At 34.2% G+C, this 23,806-nt stretch overlaps 1 protein-coding gene across 1 annotated transcript in view; it reads right to left on the reverse strand.

The window, feature by feature from the left end:
* The window catches only part of LOC145277484 (uncharacterized), a 351,446-nt gene that overhangs the window by 311,315 nt on the left and 16,325 nt on the right, over positions 1-23,806 (reverse strand). The gene's annotated exons all lie outside the window — the stretch shown is intronic.

The following is a 23,806-nucleotide window of genomic DNA, read 5'->3' on the forward strand; positions in this document are numbered from 1 at the left end:
TATATATATATATAACGAACTTTGTGCGCGTGAGTTCGTTCCCTGTAGACACGAAAACAGCTGGGTGAATTTTTATGAAGTTTCACAAGTATTACTCTATGTACCTGGCAGTGTTCTTAAGTAGATTTTCTATCTGAATGTCTTCGATTTATATAGATAATCGATAATCGATAATCGAAATAATTCGATGAAATAAGGAAAAGGCCATTTTGACTAAAGTTAACATCTTACACAACCTAAAATCATATTTGATAAGTTTTATTACCACACAAGCTGAAAGACACAACATACAAAATCAACAGTAAGTAGTTCTTTGATATGACAGGGCGCGTTCGAAATGTTTTTGCTTATAGCATAATTGCACCATGATACTTGATTTTTGCATTTTAAAATTAATGCAAGCAATTATATATAACAATAATTTTATAAAATCGACAGTAGGTTCTCTACAGTGCAATGTAAACTACTATGTATTTGTGGTCTAAGTAGCTGCGGGGATGCATGCAATGCTTACTCCCGGTTCATTGCGACGGTCCTTAAATAGACTAGGTAATCAATCGATTTGATTGAAAAATGGGTGATTTCACCGATTTTGATTACTTTAAAAATATGGAAGCATTTGTTGAGCATCATTCAATCCCGGGCAACGTTAGGTCTCCCTTCTACCCTTCTAGTATATATATATATATATATATATATATATATATATATATATATATATATATATATATATATATGTAAAGTAAAAAAGTCAAGATACCATAAAATTAAAATTTCCAATATTTTATTCAACACAAGGAACACGAAATAAAGGTGAAAGGTTCTTTATTCCAAGGAGTTTCAAATAAGCTCTTCTCTTTGGAGGAAAAATGTTAGTAAAAGATAGGTATAGATGAGTATCTATTTTTACCTATTAACTTATTTTTTTAAACATTCGAGAGAAATATTTCAATATATATATATATATATATATATATATATATATATATATATATATATATATATATATACTAGCATGGGTGCCCGGCGTTGCCCGGGTGTTTGGAGGTGTCTGCTGAGAAAAAAAAACAACAAAAAACGGTCATTTTTTAAAAATTTTGACCCCTATTATGACCCCTTGACCTTTATTGTTTTGGGCTCAAATTGAGTTATTAACTTAGATCCATGTCCAAGGAACCCATATCTAAAATTTTAAGTGTTTAGACCTAAAATTGTCGGAGGAGTTTGGTAGAGTTCTCAAAGGTCAAATCGTTGAAATTTGACCCCTTAACAGCCAAATTTCTGGCTAACACCCGTCACATCGATTTTCCCAAATCTCAGTACCCGGTATTTCAAATTTCGAGTCTATAGACTAAAAATTGACAGAGTTATTGCGTAGGGAAATGTACACATACATACAGACAGACAGACAGACAGACACACACACAGACAGACACGTTCACTTTTATAGATATAATATATATATATATATATATATATATATATATATATATATATATATATATATATATATATATATATCGAAATAAAGTTAAATAGAAAAAATAAATTTGTTTTGGAGAAAAAGGGCTCACCTGTTTGATAGATTAACTCTACCTGATTAGGAGCAACAATTATAAAAAAAAGTATAGATATAATAATTAAAGTTACATTAGAATTTTATTACATTATCATGTTAATAAGGATTACAATATTAGGTCAACCCATGAGTTCTGTTCGAATTTTTACTTTTGTTTTTAAGTTGAACGAAACTTAAAAAAATATTTTGTATATTGTGTAACTTTTTACATTTTTATTTTTAGACGCATTTTAACTGATTCCATTTTTTTACAGAACGATAAAGTTTAAATTTGCTTGATTACAACCTTACTAACATGGAAATGCTTAAGAATCATTTGAGGCATATAATGCTTTATGAGTTCAAGAAAGGAAACTCAGCGCTCGAAGCGGCTAGAAATATTCACTCAATTTATGGAAAGGAATGTGTGAATGAAAGAACTTGCAGAAGATGGTTTGCGAAATTCAGAAGTGGAGATTTCGCTCTTAAAGATAAAGATCGAACCAGACGTCCAGTTGCGTTTGATAAGTTTCTTGAAGAAGCTCTTGAAGAAAATCCTGCTTTATCAGTTGAGGAATTGGCAATAAAACTGAGTTCAAACCATACAGCTGTTTATCGTCATCTTCAACAACTTGGAAAAGTTCCTAAACTTGGAAAATGGGCGCCTCATGAATTTTCTGAAAACAATCTCAAATATAGCGAGTTGACATTTGCTCTTCTCTCCATTCTCGCCAACTTGTTTCACCTTTTTTGGATAGACTTGAGACTGGTGACGAAAAATGGATCTTTTATTGAAATGTTAAGCGTCGTAGACAATGATTGGTAAAAGAGAAAGACCTCAGCGGCAGCAGAAAAGAAAACTTCATAGGATTAAGGTTCTTCTATCAATATGGTGAGATTCCAAGAATAGTCCACTTTGAATTGTTACCATCTAATGCAACAATTAATGCTCAAATCAACTGTCAGCAGTTAGATCGTTTGAACCAAGCTTTGGGGGAAAAGGCCTGCTCTAGTGAATCGAAAAAGGGCTGATATTTCATTAGAACAATGCACGACTCCAGACAGCAAGACTCATCCGACTAAATATCGAAGAACTTGGTTGGGAGAAAACTTCTCATCACCCTATTCACCTGACCTTTCCTCTTCAGAATACCATTTGTTTCGTAGCTTACAAAATCATTTGGAAAGAACAGATTTTGTAATGCAGAAAGATGCTGAAACTGACATTTGTAAGTTCTTCGAATCAAAGCCAAAAGGATTTTTACAGTGATGGAATTAATAAGCTGTTAATAGATGGAAGGAAGTCATAGATAATCAGGGAAAGTATATTGATGATTAAATATTTGATAAAATGTAACATTTGGTCATTTCTTTTCTTTATTCATAAAATTCGAATAACACTTATGGCATGACCTGATATATATATATATATATATATATATATATATATATATATATATATATATATATATATATATATATATATATATATATAAGTTGGTGAGGACATGATATTTTTATGGAAACATAAATCGTAAAATTGCCAACTCATCAATGAAACAGCTGTAATGGAAAAATGCAAGAAATAAACGAAAGTTATAGAAAGGAAAACGTGAGTCTTTGAATTTTCACCAAAATTTTGCACTATATATATATATATATATATATATATATATATATATATATATATATATATATATATATATATATATACTCACGTTTACCCCTAATAGGTTATATCACCATTTGGACATAAGGGGCTACTATTTGAGATCAGCCCGAGAAAAGATTAACAAGATGTTGGTTTACGTTGAATTTAAACTTCTGCATATCAGTAAAGTCAGGGAAGCAGGTAGCAGAAAGGGAATTCCAAAGTCTAGCTGTTCGAGAGAAGAAACTATTAGAGTAGAAAGCTTTCTGGCATTTAAGGACCTTATAATTACAATAATATTTTTCCTATCACATCTGATCTTTACCTTCAGCTGGTGCTTCAAGAAGGGAACCAGATCCTGATCAGCAAAAGATTCAACCCCGCATTTCTCTTGCACTCTTGAACTCCATATCACCATTCTGGCCACGGCCAGGACCGCAGGAAACACCCTTCGTGTCTCCCTGTCCCGTGGTGGCTCTGTGTGGATAACGTAGGACACATCCAGCAAGCGAGGCTGCTCGGGATCGATGCGAGCTGTCTCCTCGTTGACATAGGCCCAGTACCGTCTGAGTCCACTGCAATCGAAGAACGCATGTTCCAGCGTTTTATCGTCTGGGGTCCTTCAACGGGGACACTCTGACGACCTCACTATCGTTTTCTCACAAATTTTACTTTTATATATGATTTCTAAATTAATTTATTCATGTATATAGCTATATTATATATCATTCTAAAGCGGGGTTTTAGTTCTATAGAATCGTGTTATTCGTTAACGTTCTCTGTCTCTTCATTCATTTTTTGCGGGCTTTTCGGCAGCATGGACAAAATTCCAATCCGCACGGTGTTCTTGTTTCAGTTCAAAATTGGGCTGAAAAACTGCCGATACAGCTCGTGATATCAATGATGTGCTTGACCCAGGAATCACTAACGAACGTGTGGCAAAACGGTGATTCAAGAAATTTCGCAATGGTGATGAGAGCTTTGAAGATGAAGACGATCGCGGCCGGCTGATTGGGGTTGATAACGAACATTTGAAAGCCTTGATTGAAGCTGATCCTCACAAAACCACAGAAGTTGCTATTGAACTCGAGGTTGACTACTCATCAGTCGTTCGCCAATTAAAAAAAAAAAAAATAGGGAAGTAAAAAAGTAGGATAAATGGGTGCCGCATGAATTAAACGATAATAAAAAAATCCTTGTTCTAAGGTGTCTTCTACCAGACAAAAATGATCCATTTCACGAGCAGATTGTCACGTGTGATGAGAGAGGATCTTCCACGACAACTGGCGACGTTCGGCACAGTAGTTGGATGCCAGAGTAGCTCCACAACACTTCCCGAAACCGAAATTACACCAAAGAAAGTTTTGATGACTGTTTGATGGTCTTGAATCCGAGCGAAACGATTACGACAGAGAAGTACTGCCGACAAATTAACGAAATGCATCAGAAGCTCCAACACATGTGTCCGAGATTGGTCAATATGAAGGGACAAATTCTCCTCCATGACAACGCTCGCCCGCTTGTTGCTCAACTGACCCTGCAGAAGCTGAACGAATTAGGCTACGAGACTCTGTCTCATCTGCCATATTCACCGGACCTCTTACCCACCGATTATAATTTTTTCAAGCCTCTCGACATCTTCCTGCGCAAAAAATGTTTCAAAAGCCAAGATGATTTCGAATCGGCCTTCAATTACTTCATCGTTTCCAGAACTCCGGATTTCTATAACAATGGGATAAATAAACTTGTTTGTCGTTGGCAAAAAAATGTGTCAATTCTAATGGTTTTTATTTCGATTAATAAAGTTTATTATTAAAGGAGTAATGATATTTTGAATTTGAATGTGAAAATAACGACATTATTTTTGCACCAACCTTATTAATATGCATAAAAAATCTACGATTTCTCCTGGAATATACCCGGATTCATTGCTTTCGATTTTATAACTGTTCCCGTACAGAATATCCTTTTTACATTATCATTTGAAATTTATTTTTCAATTTATGTGCTTATAAGCAACATTTTTAATAACTCACACCTATTTTGCTAAAAACATTTCCTCCGATGTGATGAGCCATTCATTGAAAATCCATGGATTAAGGAAAAAGACTTTAATAATTATTTATATTCCTTTGCCAAACAATAAATTTTGCAATGAATCTACATTAATTAATGCAGAATTTTTATTTACATTCCTATATATATATATATATATATATATATATATATATATATATATATATATATATATATATAAGATATATTCATATATATACATATATATTATATGTGTGTATATATATATATATATATATATATACATATATATATATATATTCAAGCAGACATTGTTAAAAACAACAGATATCTGTTTAGTAATACTTTTTTTGTTTTTTAGTTTTTCGTATTATCTTTTTTGTACATACATCGAACGTATGGATGTATTGTCCAAGCATAAAAAATGATTGGACAATATGTTCGATGTATGTAAAAAAAGATATGAGAAAAATGAAAAAATTAAAAAAGTGTGACTAAACAGAAGCTTTCCGTTGTTTTTAACAATGTCTGCCTGAATGAAAAATACTGCCTAAATGCACGTAATATATATATATATATATATATATATATATATATATATATATATATATATATATATATATATATATATATATTCGTCATTGAGATTCGTGTATGTGTAAGTAATATTGTTAAAGAAACTGCAAATTGAGACTACTGTCTGGAAATAAACAAAGAAAAAGAAATACGCGTTTCATTTTAACTCTACCTACATATGCACATATCAATATATAGGTAAAAATTTATGTAGCTAAAATGAAACTGGTATTTGTTTTTTACTTTGTTTATTTTCAGACAGTAGTCTCAATTAACAGTTTCTTTAACAATATTACTTACATAAACACGAATCTCAATAACGAAAAAAACATTTTTCCTCATTTATCATTTTGAGTTTCCAGTGATGATGCGGTAAATAATATTAATACTATGATAATATTCTCTTGTGTTTGTTATGGAATATTCCAATATTTTTATTTTCTGTTTTCTTTATTACCTCCCATTCTTATTAACGAAAGAAAAAAAAATGAAAGAAATTAGACAAAGAAAGAAAGAAAGAAAGAGAGAGAGAGAGAGAGAGAGAGAGAGAGAAATGGAGATATATAGATAGAGAGAAATAGCGATAGATAGAGAGAGAGAGAGAGAGAGAGAGAAAGGGAGAGATAACTATAGAGATAGATAGATAGAGAGAAATAGAAAGAGATAGAGAAGGAAAGAGAGAGAGAAAAAGAGAAAGAGAGAGAGAGAAATAGACAGAGATAGAAAGAGAAAGAGAGAGAGAGAGAAATAGAGGCAGATAGAAAGAGGGAAATAAAGACAGATAGATAGACAGACAGATAGATAGATAGATAGAGATAGATAGAGAGAGAAAAAGAGAGAGAACTATAGAGATAGATAGAGAGAAATAGAAAGAGATAGAGAAGGAAAGAGAGACAGAGAGAGAGAAAAAGAGAAATGGAGAGAAAGAAATAGAGAGAGATAGAGAGAAAGACAGAGAGAAATATAGATAGATAAATAGATAGATAGAGAAATAGAGAGAGATAGAGAGAGATAGAGAAAGAGGGAAAGAGAGAGAGATAGAGAGAGAGAGAGAGAGAGAGAGAGAGAGAGAGGGGAAGAAGCTGGAGGTTTAAATAATAAAAACGGTTGATAAAAACACGCAGTAAGAAATGGTGAAAAAGAAAGTTATCTAAAATTGTTAGTTTATGAGTTAGTTAAAAATTACTGCTTATTAAAACAATTAAAATGAAAGTGTTTCAAAATATAACCCAATCCCAAAACTGAGGAATATTTAACATGTACTTTATATAATTAATGCTGTAGTATGATAATACTTCTGATATATAAATGTCAGTTGTCTCTTTTTGGCTTCATTTTACTTCCGTCGATTTTCTCAAAAATCAAGGCGCCTCTTCTTTGAATTAACACTTGATCTCTATATGAAATGCATAGATATTCGAATGTTGCATTAAATCTTTACGTCTCAATTGTTGAGTTAGTAAAGGACTTAAGAATATGGCAGTGTTTTTTTATTAATTTTATTATTTAACATTTTATCAATTCACGTTTTTTATTAATTCAGATTGAGAGGATTCCTCGTAGATCTAACACTTAATTTTATTACGATTTCAATTTATATCGGAGGGCTCTTTTAAGAATAGACGCTGTTCCCTTTATGGCTACTATCTGTATTTCGTTGCAGCTTGGTCTTCCAGGTATTGTTTCCAAGTATTTCTGAAGTTTTTTTTCATTAGGCCAGTTGCTCCTATCACAACTGGTATAATGTTTATTTCTTTAAGTGACCATGTCGTTTTGAAATCACTCTTTAGATCTTGATTGTTTATCTTTTCCCGTTCAGCTCTATTAAGGCCATAGTCATTTGGAACAGTGACATCGATAATAGGCGCAGTTCTTTCAGGTTTGTTTCATATAACAATGTATTGTTTAATGGCTGTGTCTTTTATGTATCTGCCTGCCTGTATGGCTTTGTCATAGAACGCCGTCACTGTTCAGTTTGATGTTATTAGTGGTGTTTGTATGTATGTTTGTATGTCAAGTTAAGTCAAACATTACAAAAAAAAAGACAAAAAAAAAAAAAGAACAACAACAAAAAAAAAAGACAAAAACAAATACCCATAAAATTAGTATATTCTTAATCGGCGTTGCTCTGGATGAATAATATCAAAAGCATTCGTTGAGGATCAGCTGAGATGAGTGTCGTCAGAGAAAGTCGGTTGTTCAATGCTATGTACTAATTTGCAAATAAAATATAAACAACTTCCAAGTTGTGTGTGTGTGCGCGCGCGCGGGTGTGTGTGTACGTTTCTCTCTCCCTCTCTTTCTGTGTGTATGTGCGTCTTGCTCTACCTACAGAGGAATAGATCGGGCCGAGGGGAAAGAAAGGTTAGAGGAGAAAGAGAAGAAAAATAGAAGGGGAAAGAGAGAAAGATAGAGAGAGGTAAAGGGATAGAAATTTTAATAGGAATACGTTATACTTTTTTGCCTCCGGGCAACGCCAAGTAGCTCTACTAGTATTAAGATAATTGTCATCGTCACTGCCAGATGTTTCGACACTGAATCTTTTCGAAATTTCTTGAAATTGTTCAACATTTTAATTTTTATAAATTTATTCTTTATTATTTACTAGCATGGAGCCCGGCATTGCCCGATCATAAAATATGCTTAAATATGATATTTTAATTCATACAGATTTCATATTTATTATTATAGAGCCAATTTGCTATTGATTATTATATTGCACGCGATATAAAGATAAAAAAAAATGACGTACGTTCCATCAGCTTGAATCGAAACCAAAACATTCAGCACTTCAACCTTAGCTGTTACCGTTTGAGCTATCAGCAGACGGATATGAAATGGTAAACATGAACAGACTTTAACGCATAAACGTATATTTGCGCATGCATACAAGAGCACTTTAAGTCGAACACGTTCCTATATTTTTCAATTTTTCTACCTTGGGGTCTATTTTTACTGGTTAAAACCCCATAAAAACAATCCACAAAAAATGCAATCATTTGACTGCCTCGTCCCTCTCTGCGACTTTGTGTCTCTAAGGAGATGCACAGATGCACTTTGAAAAAACATGGAGGCAGACATACAAACAGAAATAGTGAGTTTTATAAATTAGATATGTTTTTTACCTGGTGTTAATTGATTAGAAAACAACATTGCGAAATTGTTATCATCTAAAATACGCCCTTCCTCAAATAATGAATAATGAATGTAAAAAAAAGTTCTCACATTGAGTGTTATTAACGTTTCGCTTGATGTAATGTCGTTGCGTTAGTCATGACTAGATACAAATAGAACGTCTACCCAGTCATGACTAATGGAACGGGAGCGTGCTACCCCTGTGGATTAAATAAAGGGTTCTGTTCAACGTCCAATGCAGACTCCCGAGCTCGACAGAAAGATTCCCAAGTTCGACAAGAAACCGACAGAAGAGGTTTGTAATAAGTAGTGATTTACAACTACAAATAATAAAAATATTATTATTATTATTATTATTATTATTATAACTATTATTATTTACACTGACAAGGAGTTCGCGTACAGGTCATCAGTGCACTATATATGGACATTACTTTTAGTTATTTAGTCAAATGCTCGAGTTCTTTTATTTCGTATATGAAAATCCACTAGGGATATTGTCCAGGTATTTATTCCATTGGATATATTTTTACTATATCTGTTGACAAGGTTTCTGCAAAAATGATTGGATCATTCTACCACTCCAGAAGATGCAATTCTCTACATGTATAAGAGCAAAATATGTCACATGATTGAGCACTATTGCCACAGGAACTGTTCAGAGCACAATTTTCTGCCTTAAGAGGGTACAGAACCGGCTTCGAAATCTAGTGGTTGATGTCCTTTTCTCCTCTCTGCTACTGCTTTCTGGCAGAAGAGACGTTATTCTATCGTTATTCTCATCACAAATTCTCGACTGAGCTTCAATCTATGTCTCCGTTCCCTGTAAAACATTTGCAACAAACACGTGTCCAACTTCAAACACTGTCAACATTTTCCCTTAGTCATTATCTGTGCTGAAATCTAAACAACAATTCAATGAGCAAAGTTCTTTTTAATTTACTTTTAATTTCTTTTTTACTTCTAATTCACCATTTATTAAAGCCGGGATGCCACTCGAGGATAATAAGTGTTAGTTGGTTGGTGAAGAAGACTGATTAATAAAACCTTATTCATATAGGATTTGAAAAAGACCAAGTTATAGTTAGCCAGGAAGCAACTCCAAGTATCTTGTTCCACAGACGAACAATTCTAGGATAAGAATTGTGTTATTAGAATTTTCGTTTAGTTTTAAGCACAAATAGAGAGCAAGAGAAATTGTTGGCTATAGTTATAGCTAAAAGGAGTATTTCTTATAAACCATGGATTAGAGCTCAGTCGAGCACCTTCCATTAAACTAATGATAAAGCAGAGATAAACTCGAACGTCTCCTTTGTAGGAAAGAATGAGTAAGGGGGTGAAAAGATCGTCACGCACTAAATTCCGAAAACGCTTTTGTATCCTGTCAAGACAAGAAAGGGTACTCTTAGGAGCTCCACCCTAGATGTGGCAGCAGTACTCAATCTTGAGTTGCATTAGACTCTTGTACAGATGGAGGATAGCGGCAGGAGTGAGATACTTTCTGGAATGGTAGATGACTCGCACCGAATTTTAAAGAAAGAGTTGTGTAATCCCCAATTGAGTTGGCATTGCTTGATTCCAGTGGCAAAGAGAGATCCAGGACGATTGAAAACAATACTGAGATAAACGAAGAGCACATACAGCACCTGGTGTTCCATAATGGTCACCCATTTCAGTACTGATCAGGCTCGACGTTGTTTAACTTTGGTCATCTAATGGGAACCAGTTTGTCAGTGTGATTATGTTATTCATAGAACTACCTGTCTATAGAACACAATTCTGCAAGGCTGCTTCCTAGCTGATTATAACATAGTCATTTTTAATCCCAATATAAACAAGTTTTTGTTGAGCCGTCCTCTTAAATAATCAAATTCTATCCAATTTCCATCATTACCGATCATCATGGTGTTGTCTCACCTGACACACATTAATCCTTATACTCCAATGGCATTTGGGACTTGATAAGTCATGATTTTTTCCCTAGTAAAAATAAAGATGTTTTGGTCGATATATAGCAAACAATGTGATCCTCTTGTTGCTTTTCAGCATGTTTTCTGTTCCTCGAGTAAAAGTCCATATCAATAGCATTTAGTTACGCCGGTAAAATTCCCCACAGCCAGGGATGTTTTTTTTGAAATTTGCTCCAATAATCATTTCTACTTATTTGTATTTAGTCCATAGTATTATATTACCTAAAATTAGATGGGCCAAATTCGAACGATGAAAGTTCTGCGTCTTTGCTATTTGAGAGAGAGAGAGCACCTGCCGATCACGATTCCCAAATCCTTCTTCTGAGTCCTATGGCTTCTATTATTATTATTATTATTATTATTATTATTATTATTATTATTATTATTATTATTATTATTATTATTCACTCACTAGGTGTTTTCTGATAGGTTAATATCAAATAATTTACATGGTGTTCCCTAGAGTCTGAATGACAGACAGTCTATCCAGATTTCCAGTACTCACCACTATTTTCAATAACCTTTTTAAATGAATTGGTGTTATCGCAATTGTCATTTACCATTGATTTCTCGTTGGTAGCGATAATTGGTCTTCACTGGAATTTGGATGGCAATAAGCCTCCCTAAAATCCCAGTTCTCTTCACACCCATCCAGTGGAGATCTGGTTAGTGCTTTCTCTCCTCAGTCTTTCCATCCTCCTTGACCCTCCTCATTCATTTGGTGTGGCGCCAGTTTATTATTATTATTATTATTATTATTATTATTATTATTTTGTCTTATATTTCATGGCTTTCTGTACATTGTAGCAGCAAGCTCAGGTTTAAATTTATCCGTGAACCTGTCATGGACAGTTTTTATCTCTCATATCCACGAGATATAAGTTGCACTCGCACACATAAATAAGGAATGACAGTTAAAGAAAAACGAGACACAGGAGATGCAAACCATCAAAACGTACAGATACACGCCAAAAAAATTATATCCAGATTTCCAGTTTGCTCCAGCTCTTTGCAAATGACTTTGCATTATTGCAACATCCGTTTCCTATTGATTTCTCACTGATAGCAACCATTGGTGTTCACTGTGATTTGGGCTGGCAATAAACCTCCCAAATGTGATACTTTACATAATTTGTCCTGAGTGCTTGCTTCTGTAAGGCCTCTTGTCCGACCCTTCAAATCACATTTTAACAACCATCGCCAGGATTTTTCCTTGTCCATTGCCTCTGATAGGTCTCTACTGAATTAACCATGCATTTTCTCAATCGACTTGCCTTTCGCTTTTTGTTCATTTATTGCCTTAAATGTTGTTCAGTTATTGCCTTAAATTTTGTTCAGTTATTGCCTTAAATTTTGTTCAGTTATTGCCTTAAATGTTGTTCATTTATTGCCTTAAATGTTGTTCATTTATTGCCTTAAATGTTGTTCATTTATTGCCTTAAATGTTGTTCAGTTATTGCCTTAAATTTTGTTCAGTTAATGCCTTAAATGTTGTTCATTTATTGCCTTAAATGTTGTTCATTTATTGCCTTAAATGTTGTTCATTTATTGCCTTAAATGTTGTTCATTTATTGCCTTAAATGTTGTTCAGTTAATGCCTTAAATGTTGTTCATTTATTGCCTTAAATGTTGTTCATTTATTGCCTTAAATGTTGTTCAGTTATTGCCTTAAATTTTGTTCAGTTAATGCCTTAAATGTTGTTCATTTATTGCCTTAAATGTTGTTCATTTATTGCCTTAAATGTTGTTCATTTATTGCCTTAAATGTTGTTCATTTATTGCCTTAAATGTTGTTCAGTTATTGCCTTAAATTTTGTTCATTTATTGCCTTCAATGTTGTTCAGTTATTGCCTTAAATGTTGTTCATTTATTGCCTTAAATGTTGTTCATTTATTGCCTTAAATGTTGTTCATTTATTGCCTTAAATGTTGTTCATTTATTGCCTTAAATGTTGTTCATTTATTGCCTTAAATGTTGTTCATTTATTGCCTTAAATGTTGTTCATTTATTGCCTTAAATGTTGTTCAGTTATTGCCTTCAATGTTGTTCATTTATTGCCTTAAATGTTGTTCATTTATTGCCTTAAATGTTGTTCATTTATTGCCTTAAATGTTGTTCATTTATTGCCTTAAATGTTGTTCAGTTATTGCCTTAAATTTTGTTCATTTATTGCCTTAAATGTTGTTCATTTATTGCCTTAAATGTTGTTCAGTTATTGCCTTAAATGTTGTTCAGTTATTGCCTTAAATGTTGTTCATTTATTGCCTTAAATGTTGTTCAGTTATTGCCTTCAATGTTGTTCATTTATTGCCTTAAATTTTGTTCAGTTAATGCCTTAAATGTTGTTCATTTATTGCCTTAAATGTTGTTCATTTATTGCCTTAAATGTTGTTCATTTATTGCCTTAAATGTTGTTCATTTATTGCCTTAAATGTTGTTCAGTTATTGCCTTAAATTTTGTTCATTTATTGCCTTCAATGTTGTTCAGTTATTGCCTTAAATGTTGTTCATTTATTGCCTTAAATGTTGTTCATTTATTGCCTTAAATGTTGTTCATTTATTGCCTTAAATGTTGTTCATTTATTGCCTTAAATGTTGTTCATTTATTGCCTTAAATGTTGTTCATTTATTGCCTTAAATTTTTTTCATTTATTGCCTTAAATGTTGTTCAGTTATTGACGTAGCTTCCTTGATTCTTTCGATTTCGCTCTCTTGCAATTTTTCACATTTTGACACACCTTTTTATAAGCTCTTCCTTAGAGCTTTTCCTTCTTTTTTATAAACTTTTTCTTACTTTAAAACTATTTTCTTCTTCTTTTACGTATCCTTTTACACTTATTAGTCTTCGTCCTCACTTTTTTCTTTACATGTATGACCTATCGACATCACTCTTTGGGTGAAGAGCTCCATTCGTTGTCATCGTTTACATTATTATTATTTGCTCATTAGAAGTAGTCACACAGGCTGTCACCAAAGATTTCTCTTTGAGAACAACTTGTGGCATTTACTGAGTTTTAGTGACAACAAGTCTACCCTGAATTCCAGTACTCTCCACCTCTTTCGATAACCTTTGCAGATGAATTTGTATTATCACAGCAGTCACTTACCATTGATTTCTCATTGGCAGCGACCGTTGGTCTTCACTGAAATTTGGGTGGCAATAAGCCTCCTTGAGGTCCCACTTTTCTTTGCACTCATCCAGCGGAGGTCTGGCTAGTGCTTTCTCTCCTTGATCTTTCCATCCTTCATGACCCACCTCACTTATTTGGTGTAGCGAGGTTTATTGTGACACACACAAAAAAAAAGAAAAGAGGACCAGGGTGTGTGTGGGGGGAGGTAGGCTATTTTACAATTCTACAGTTTCAGTTTTCATGAATCCATGTGATGTTTCTTTGTGTTTTGCATCTGTAGCAGTTTTTGTATATTTGGCTTGTGCCTGTAACTTGTGTGTGTTAATCTCTGCATCCAAGGGTTTTCTTTTATATTTCAGACGTTTTTATTATTGTTATACCTTGTATCTTCTCAGCCATCCCTCTGATTCCAATCTCTCCCATTTCTTTTAAAATGTTATTAGTGCTCCTACTATTCGTGATGTTATCTTGAATTTCTTCATCTTCTATATCCATTTGAGCTTTCTGGCCAGTTCCGTGTATTTGCTCCGCTTCTCTTCTTGATCTTCATTCTGTGATCTACTGGAACTGTAAAATCTACAATCTAGTCGAACTTTTCCTTTTTTTAACCTATTATGAGATCCGGTCTTCTTGCTTGGATGAGTTTATCCGTTTGTATATCCATGCCCCATAGGATTTTTTTACTTTTATTTTCAAGTATTGCTGCCGGTTTATACTTATACCATATGCCAGGGTGTTCAAGATGCAGTTGTCTTCATAATTCCCAGTGTACTGCCTTCCCCATTTGATCGTATCTATCTTTATATTCTTTTGGGCTAGTTTGCTGCATTCACTTATTACGTAGTTTATTATCTCGTCTCTTTTTCCACAGAGTCTGCATCTGCATTTTTCTTGTGTCTTGTCGATCCTTGCATCGATATGGTTGGTTCGAATTGCATTATCTTATACATCTGTTATTAGGGATTCAGTTTCTCTGTTTAGGTTGCCGTTTTGTAGCCATATATTTGCGAAGCTCCCAGTTCTGGACCCATATTGAGGCAGTGATTGAGGCTGAAAGCTGCTACATTTAATAGATGTCAGCTCTAGTACATATTCAAGTTAGCTGAATTGATTTTTTCAATAAAAGTTTTAAAATAAAGCTGTAGTGTAGCTTACTTTCGGGCGACACTTTTATCAATCCACCCTTTAGAGTAGGTTAATTTTAGATTATTTCCCTTTTTTAAACTAAATTAGTATATGCATAACGTCATAAGACCCCCCTTTTATTTTAGTTTTTACCCATCCCGTTTCCTTTATCCCACATTTGTTTGTTTACCCCTGTTCCCGACCCCAATTAGGTGACAGATTTGATGTTTTATTGGGGATGTAGGCCCATTTTTGAATTTTCGATTCACCACACTTCGGCACGTCAAGGTACACTTTGCTATTGACTTTCAAGCTGACTTCAAAGATGTGAGGTGGCATGATGTGGCCCTTACTTGAAAAAACACAAAAAGACCATAACCGTGGACAGAAACCATGGGCACGTCCCTGTTATTCATGGCAATCCAGTGATGCATTTTGAGGGTGCTGGTAATGGTCCTGTTGTCATAACTTGGATTGGTAGTTGTACAGCGGCGCATCTCTGATCTTGCAAATTGAACCTTGTGTCACTTTCAGACATAATAGAAGGCTCCTATCGCTCTTGGGATTTGTTACAATTGGCCAACTAGTACGGTTTTCATCATATGGAAATGGAATCATGTCGTTTTTTCTAGGATGACAATTTTATCGTTTCACCCTGTATATATTGTTATTTTGGATTTTAAGTAGATTTTTGTGGACTGATTTTGTTTTTGGTTAAGTTAATCAATATTAGTTAAGTTAATCAATATTAGTTAGGTTAATAATCCCCCCCCATTCTCTATTTTCGATCTCATGCCGCATTTGATATTTATCTAATCATTTTTAATTAACTCCCACATTTCCTAGTTGGGGGAGTTCGTAAACAAACACAGTTTTGCATAGTAAATATTTCATTTGTTTTTATAAATGTTTTATTCCTTAACTCCCCACCTTATATATATATATATATATATATATATATATATATATATATATATATATATATATATATTTATTCAATTTTCACCCCAAACAAGGCACAGTGCCACTTTGAAGCAGGGGGCTACTATTAGGGAATTAATTAGCGGGGTCATTATGAAGGGAGAAGAGTAGAAAGATTTTTGTTAACATTACACTTGAACTTCTGCATATCATTGCAGTTGGGAAAGCAGAATCCCGGAAGGGAGTTCCAAAGACCCGCAGTTCTGGGGAAGAAACTATTGGAGTAAAAGGCTTTCTTGCACCTAGGGATCTCTACTGTAAAGGGATGAGACTTAGTAGCTTGTCGGGTTTGTCAGGGGTAGTTACGTCGGGGAGGTACAAGTGTTTGCAGTTCGTCAGAGCATTCACCATTAAAGTATTTGTAGAACAGGCAGAGGGATGCAACATCTCGTCGATGGGACAGAGGTTGAAGCCTAGATGACAGTTCAGGACCTATCAGGTTGGCGACTCTTACTAGCTGTACCCGGCCACGCGTTGTTGTGGCTCAGTTTGTTAAAATGGAACACATGTGAAAGTAGAGAAAAGTTTGATTCTTTTTTTCAAGAGAATGTACAAATTATTTATTTTTTTAACAGATGTTAAGAAAATAAACAGAAAAATACTTCCATTATTAATTATGCAAAAAAATAAATAAAATGTTGATTTAGTGTTTCAATATGCTTATAAATTACGATAAAACTTGCTGAGTATGCACTGTTTTACGGTTGTTGTAAAAATGGAACTGAAACTTAAATTTCGCTTCATTTTAATCTTTCTTAATTTTTTAATTGTGCCCAATCAAAAGAGTAACATTCAACAATTGTACTTTATGTATATAAAACACAAAATATTTATTAAAAAAAAAAATTAAAAAAAAAAGTTAATAACGAAAGGGAAATAATTCCATTTTTAAATGAAAAAGTCAGTTTACCTAACTTACTGTATTAATGCTATTTTTTTAAGCAAGAAAAAAAAGGTAAATATCCAGATACGCTACTACAGAACACCGACCACTCTAATTTGTTTTTGTATAGGTAATTGAGGTCGCTGACAATGAATCTGATAGTCAAACTTGGGGCAAATTTACCGTTTGCATGGTATTTACCCCTGAACCCACGAACTTCTTTCCACCATTTTGCAGCTTCCGTTTATGCTATGCGCATGCACGCTGTAGCATAAACGACGGCTTCACCAAGCAAACTACGTTGGGGGGGAGGGGATTTTTTTTCCAGCACATAGAATTTTCTAATTTTCAAAAATACATTATAGCGCTTTTTGGGTGGAAAATTTAAAATTAGCTGAAAAAGAAATAAAATAAGAAAAGGAAAGCACACCAAGTTGGAGTAGGGGGGGTTAATTTATCTGTTTTTGTTTTTTTTTTTTTACCTGGAACATCGAATTTTCAAATTTTCCGTAAGTAACGCACCGACATTTACCAATTAGAACACCATTTAACATTTTCCGAAGATTTTATTTTGTACATTGGGGGGTGGGGCGGATGTGATGTTGGGGCGCGCGCCAAACAAATTAGAGTGGTCGGTGGGGTTTGTATTACTGTACACATAGATTCGAAAAAGTTGTCAAAAAACAAATATATAACAAATAAATGTTATCAAAGGCAAGATAAGTTACTTTTCCACCAAACTGGATATATTTTTCGTGTTTTTATTCAATGTAACGTATTGGGTTTGTATTACTGTACACATAGATTCGAAAACGTTGTCAAAAAACAAATATATAACAAATAAATGTTATCAAAAGCAAGATAAGTTACTTTTCTACCTAACTGGATATATTTTTCGTGTTTTTATTCAATGTAACATGTTTATTCAGCTCGAAAAACTTTACCGATGTATTGGAAAATTCAAGATGGCGTCTGATTCTCTCTTTAACACCGTAAGTTTGGGAAAAGGTGTTATAAATAAAAACCCAGATAAAATATTGTTAAAAACTCGCTCAATATATGTTACCGTGACATAGGTTGACATATATTCGGCGGGTTTTTAATAGTATTTTGTATAGTTTTTTATTTATAACACCTTTTCCCAAACTTACCGTGTTAAAGAGAGAATCAGACGCCATCTTGAATTTTCCAAGTCATCGGTAAACACTGTATGTTTTTCGAGCTGAATAAATATGTTGGGTTTGTATTACTGTACACATAGATTCGAAGAAGTTGTCAAAAAACAAATATATAACAAATAAATGTTATCAAAGGCAAGATAAGTTACTTTTCTACCTAACTGGATATATTTTTCGTGTTTTTATTCAATGTAACATGTTTATTCAGCTCGAAAACCATACAGTGTTTACTGATGTATTGGAACATTCAAGATGGAGTCTGATTCTCTCTTTAACACCGTAAGTTTGTGAAAAGGTGTTATAAATAAAAAAACCGGATAAAATACTGTTAAAAACTCGCTCAATACATGTTACTGTGACATAGGTTGACATATATTCGGCGGGTTTTTAATAGTATTTTGTATAGTTTTTTATTTATAACACCTTTTTCCAAACTTACCGTGTTAAAGAGGGTGTGAGACGCCATCTTGAATTTTCGTATACATCGGTAAACACTGTATGTTTTTCGAGCTGAATAAATATGTTACATTGAATAAAAACACGAAAAATGTATCCAGTTTGGTAGAAAAGTAACTTATCTTGCCTTTGATAACATTTATTTGTTATATATTTGTTTTTTGACAACTTTTTCGAATCTATGTGTACAGTAATACAAACCCGTATTTTGTATAGTTTTTTTTTATCTATAACACCTTTTTCCAAACTTACGGTGTTAAAGAGGGTGTGAGACGCCATCTTGAATTTTCAAATACATCGGTAAACACTGTATGTTTTTCGAGCTGAATAAATATGTTACATTGAATAAAAACACGAAAAATATATCCAGTTTGGCAGAAAGTAACTTATCTTGCCTTTGATAACATTTATTTGTTATATATTTGTTACCCCCCCCCCCAAACAAATTAGAGTGGTCGGTGTTCTGTAGTAGCGTATCTGGATATTTACCAAAAAAAAAAAATATTTAGGTTTGGCTATAAATTCCTAAACTAATTTCATCCTAAATAATTTAGGTGACTGAAATAGGAATCTAATTGAATCTTTAATTTCCTGAATAGTATCCGATAATTCATTTTTCTTCGAGTTATATCGAATACATTAATACGGACTTTAGGGGCTTTTTTCGTAATGTTAGTGTAAAAATTATTTTTTATTGTTACAAATTACGATGCTTTAAAAAAAGCAAAAATAAATTCTTGCGTTTTTTATTTACTACTGAAAACCATAACTTTAGTAAAGGTATTTTTTGTTTAAACAAAATAAAACATTTTCACTAAGAGTTAAGTAAAAATAATTAGTTCATTATATTCTGCGATCATTATTTGAAAAATACTGCAATTTTCATTAAAATTCGTTAATTTCCTGATTTTTAGTGAATTTTTAAGTAAAGGGAGGAGTCAAAATGTGTATACACTTTGAGCGTCGTCATTCATTTTGAGACCACGTGTGGTTAATTTAAATATCCAGTTTGGCAGAAAAGTAACTTATCTTGCCTTTGATAACATTTATTTGTTATATATTTGTTTTTTGACAACTTTTTCGAATCTATGTGTACAGTAATACAAACCCAAACTTCAGAGGTTGGAATCCCCCCCACCTAAAATGTACTTGGAAAAATCGATTTTATAGTGACATTTAAGAATGGTAAGCCGAAAAAAAGGTGAAAATCAAAACAAATAATCAATAAATAATTGTTACCAAAGGCAATAAATGCTACTTTTTTTTTTACTTACATTGAATATTTTCAAGCGCTTTTCTTTATTTTTTAATAATCTAATGCGGGTGTGTGGTTGCCAAATACCTCCAGATTTTCGAGAATTTCCCGCTAGATTGTAACCGAAATCTCCAGATATAGCAGGAAAACCGCTAAATTGTAACACTTGTCACGTGACAGGAAGCGGTAATTAATAATTGTCCCTAAATAAAAAAAAATAGCCTCTCGGTACAAAGAAATCCACCTATTTATCATAGAAAAATTAAGTATAATGTTATAATTAAAAAGAAATATATAAAAACACACATGGATATAGTAAACATATTATACCAAAACATGGAAGCCATCCGTCCAGTGGGTTTTTAGACAATTAATTCCGAACGAACCAACATTTACATTTATATATATATATATATATATATATATATATATATATATATATATATATATATATATATATTATAGTGACTTTCTTTTGGTGAATGTGACTAGTTAATTAATGTTAAATTAGTCAACATTAACCTTCATCCCTCATTTTATCGTCTTGCGACACATGTAGTCTTTATTTAACTTTTTATCAAATATTTAATAATAAATACTTAACACATAGTTATGCATGTGTTGAAGAGCTTTGAATACTATTTGGAATATTGGGTCAGGGTTTACTTGTAGGGGGAAGTATCCTCATTCCAAGTTCTCCTGGAAAAAAACCCTGCGCAGAAAGACCTTAGGCGCTTAAAGATAGTGTTCAATAGGCATTCAAGTTTTTTCCAATTTGTGTGCAGATGTGCGTGGAAACCATTGGTTCCAGTGGTGAATCGTCCATCTTTTATTGCATTATTCCTTTCCTACTTACAGATAACACTCTAGTAATCATAAAAAGAAGTGGCATTATGATTATTTTTGATTTTTTTTTACTGGTTTATTTGGAATATTAGCCAGTGGTGTAAGCTGGAAGCGAGAAGGCATGCAAGCATGAACTTAACACTAACTTATATCTACCACACTAATCGCATCACATCCTCCTGCCGGATTAAGAATTCAAACGCACACACTATGCATAAGTCTTTCCTGCCAGTACATAGCCTCTCAATCATCAAGACTCCTACAGTGCTTCCACGTTGGCCACACACGGTAACTGGGTGCCTTGCAGCCCTAGGCTAAACTTGTAGAAGATCTCGGAGTTGTAGGGGGCCCCAGAGGTTGTGTATTATGGCCCGCCGATGTGTGGACATGCTCTGGCACACTACCAACCCCTACCCCAGTGTCTTGTGGGTGCCCTTGGTTGGCCGAAGACTAGGGAAACCAACCCCAAAATCAAACACCATGCCTTTTCGGCCTTATCACAGCAAAAGGCTAAGAGATGAGCACTCTGACTTCAAATCCTACTGCTGCCTTGCAGTTTTCCTTAAAAGGCTATGGAACCTCATCCAGAAAGAAAAGGCGTCGTAGCAGACACGATAGGACGACTGTTTACCTCACTGAGATTACTTTCGGCCAGAAGCTGTTGTCTCCTCTGCTGCTAGTTGTCGCTGGTTTGCTCCACTGAACATGAGCATTGGAGGTCTATCTGATGCGCAACAGATACGGCACCTAAACTGGGCAAGCAAGTTTGGAGCCAAGGTGGGAATTTCTGTGACGATGAAGTGAGACTACGCCAACACCGAGGGATAAAGCACTGAGGCCCAAACAAGTCATCGCCAAGACTGACGGACTGCATGATGATGATGATGATTATTTTGAAGCAGCTATGTCTTTTTTAGTTAAAAATTAAAATTTACAAAATGGCGAACTGCTTAAGAAGAGTGTATTGAAAGTCATTGATCAATATTGCTATGGTAAAAATAGACTAGGAAACATACATTCATACTCTTTATTTCATGTATTTGCTTTTTTTTTATTTACATAGTCATCACCATTGGCCCAGAGTCCACTCGAGGATAAAATCGAACAATATAGTAATTGTTAGTAATGGAAATTCAGTAAACTTGTTAACTTAAGTGGAATGGCTCACCAAGAATTTGTTTACGTTGGACTTGAAGGCAATCAGATTGTAGTCAGCTGGAAAGCAGGAAAACGGAAGACAGTTCCACAGACGTGCAGTTCTAAGAAAGAAGTTTTGTTCATGGAATTTACGTTTAGGTTTAGGCACAGATAAAGTGTGGGAGGAATTATTGCTAGTGTTTTCAGCTAGACGAGTGTTTCTTGTGAAAGTTTGGCAAGGGGGGACCATAGATTGAAGCTCAGTCGAGCACTTCCCATGAAAATAACGATACATCAGAGACAAACTCGCAACATATCTTCTGTGAGATAGAGGTTGCAGGGAAGAGAAAAGGACATCTCCTACGAGACTACAAAGTCTATTTTTAACTCTGTCAAGGCAGGACAAGTCCTTTCTAGCAGCTCCTGCCCAGATGTGGCAACAGTACTCCATCCTTGGACGTACCTGGCTTTTATATAGATAGAGAATTGCATCAGCAGTGAGATATCTACTGGATCGATAGAAAGATCCGACCATTTTTCCAGCGGCCTTGGTAACAGATTTAATGTACCTGTTCCATTTCAGATCAGGAGTAAAGGTCAAGCCCAGAAGCTTGTCAAAACTTGAGGTCTCCCCAAGACGAGAGCCATTCATTTCAATTGCGGCCAAATGGGGATGAGAACGTTGATGATGTAAAGATAGAAGCTTGGTTTTAGTAACCAGCCACTACTTTTCCCATTGTACCACGTGCTCAAGATCAGAGGAGAGAGAATCAGAGAGAACTTGGTCGTTTAGATGTGCTACCATAGATGGTAGTTTCATCAGCATAAATGTCTACGGATGATGTAATGATGTCATTTGGAAGATCATTAATGTAAATCAGGAAGAGAGTTGGGCCCCTGAGGAACTCCAGCATTAATAATGTGAGCTTCTGATTTCTGCCTATCAACTACTACTCTTATGAACCTATCAGAGAGAAATAATTGAGAAGATATTTCCAGCTATACCATAGCTGGAGATCTTGTGAAGTAAACCTTTATGCCATACTCTATCAAAGGCCTTTGATATGTAAAGAGCAATTGCCCTAGAAATGTTGCCTCCGTCGAGCGATTCGCTAATTCTATGAGATATAACTGTAAGCACATCTGCCATAGATCTAGCAGAACAGAAACCATATTGTGTGTCACTAAGAAGGTTATTTTTGCTGAAATGGTTGATTACTTCTCTATTTAACACAGATTCCAGCAACTTACTCATGACACACAGGAGACTTATTGGCCTGTACTGAGATGGAGATGAGCGATCACCTGAATTTTTAAACACAGGGCAGACGGATGAGATTTTTCAGGGTGATTTTAAGCAATTCTCCTTAAAACAACGTTTAAATAGTTTTGTAAGTATGGGCGCTAGTTCTGGTTGAAGTTTTTGAGTACTATAATTGGAATACCGTCAGGGCCGGTTGCTTTACTGGAATCAAGGTTTTTGATTAGCTTGGCAACATCAAGAACATATATTTGTATATCACATAGCATGTTTTTTGATACAGGAGGAAATATTGGGGGTTGGCGGCCTTGGTCGCAAAGGGTAGAATTAGCTGCAAAGTTTTTGACAAAGAGTTTGGCTTTGTCTGATGCTGATGAGATTACCTCAGGTCCATTGATGATAGTTGGGATAGAGCACACGTTTCTGTTCAGGATTCTGTTTGCTATTTGCCAAAACTGGTGGGAACCAAGCCGCTGCTCAGCTACTTTGGATTTGACGGACTGAGCATACAACTCTCTTGCGTTATGATTGTTGGCAGTCCTGAAAGCGGCTTTTGTTTCCATACATCTATTACGTTGGAAGCAATAGAAAAAGTGATTTCTGTGCGCAGTGGCAGCAGCACCTTC

This window comes from Euprymna scolopes, chromosome 6, assembly GCF_053919585.1.
Source record: "Euprymna scolopes isolate OS-2025 chromosome 6, ASM5391958v1, whole genome shotgun sequence".
In the NCBI taxonomy this organism is placed as follows: domain Eukaryota; kingdom Metazoa; phylum Mollusca; class Cephalopoda; order Sepiida; family Sepiolidae; genus Euprymna; species Euprymna scolopes.